Source organism: Mizuhopecten yessoensis, unplaced genomic scaffold (genome assembly GCF_002113885.1).
Source record: "Mizuhopecten yessoensis strain PY_sf001 unplaced genomic scaffold, ASM211388v2 scaffold1779, whole genome shotgun sequence".
Lineage (NCBI taxonomy): Eukaryota > Metazoa > Mollusca > Bivalvia > Pectinida > Pectinidae > Mizuhopecten > Mizuhopecten yessoensis.
This window is the reverse complement of record NW_018404217.1, coordinates 413108-413804: the sequence shown is the minus strand read 5'-3', so window position 1 is coordinate 413804 and position 697 is coordinate 413108. Positions and strand designations below refer to the sequence as shown.

The 697-nt window shown below is 39.2% G+C and overlaps 1 protein-coding gene across 1 annotated transcript in view; it reads left to right on the top strand.

Annotated features, from left to right (window-relative positions):
* Positions 1-697, top strand: part of LOC110440868 (DNA damage-regulated autophagy modulator protein 2-like) — a 31369-nt gene that overhangs the window by 7925 nt on the left and 22747 nt on the right. The gene's annotated exons all lie outside the window — the stretch shown is intronic.

The following is a 697-nucleotide window of genomic DNA, read 5'->3' as shown; positions in this document are numbered from 1 at the left end:
GTATCCTCCTGACTATGTACATAGGTATCCTCCTGACTATGTACATAGGTATCCTCCTGACTATGTACATACGTATCCTCCTGACTATGTACATAAGTATCCTCCTGACTATGTACATACGTACACATTTTTGTTGTGACTTCATTCAGTTGGCTTCCTGTAGATCCATCGTTGTTTCTTCGGTTACTTAATAACATTTCTAGTCATGCATGATTTCTTATAATATATGTCACCTCGTGAAAAGTTAATGACTTTAAGCGTTGTTAGCGAACCCTAGCAGTTGGGTAGATGCCATTTATTCTTTTAATATACGTCACTTCGTGAAATGTTCACTTCGTAATAGGTTAATTGCCTTAAACGCCGTCAGCGTATTTTAGGAGTCATCGTTGATGCTAGCGGCCAACAAGTTGGGAGTTCGATTAGTATTATAAGTTGGTATTATTCGTTACTTAAAGTTCATCACATCCCAGATAATACAGATGCAGTCTCTTTAAGTTTGGGGCCAGGCTTCTCCATTAATCCACAACTTGGATGTTACTCTGGTTCGTTGCTATTTTTCAGTTTGTCACATCAAATATATCATTGGATCAGAAGTCCATCGATGCTTATCAGTTTCAAGTAGATTTCCTGTTTTGGAATTAATAACCGGCGATGGCCAATTGGTTAAGGGGTCTGACATTGCTGCTACCGCTAGCCC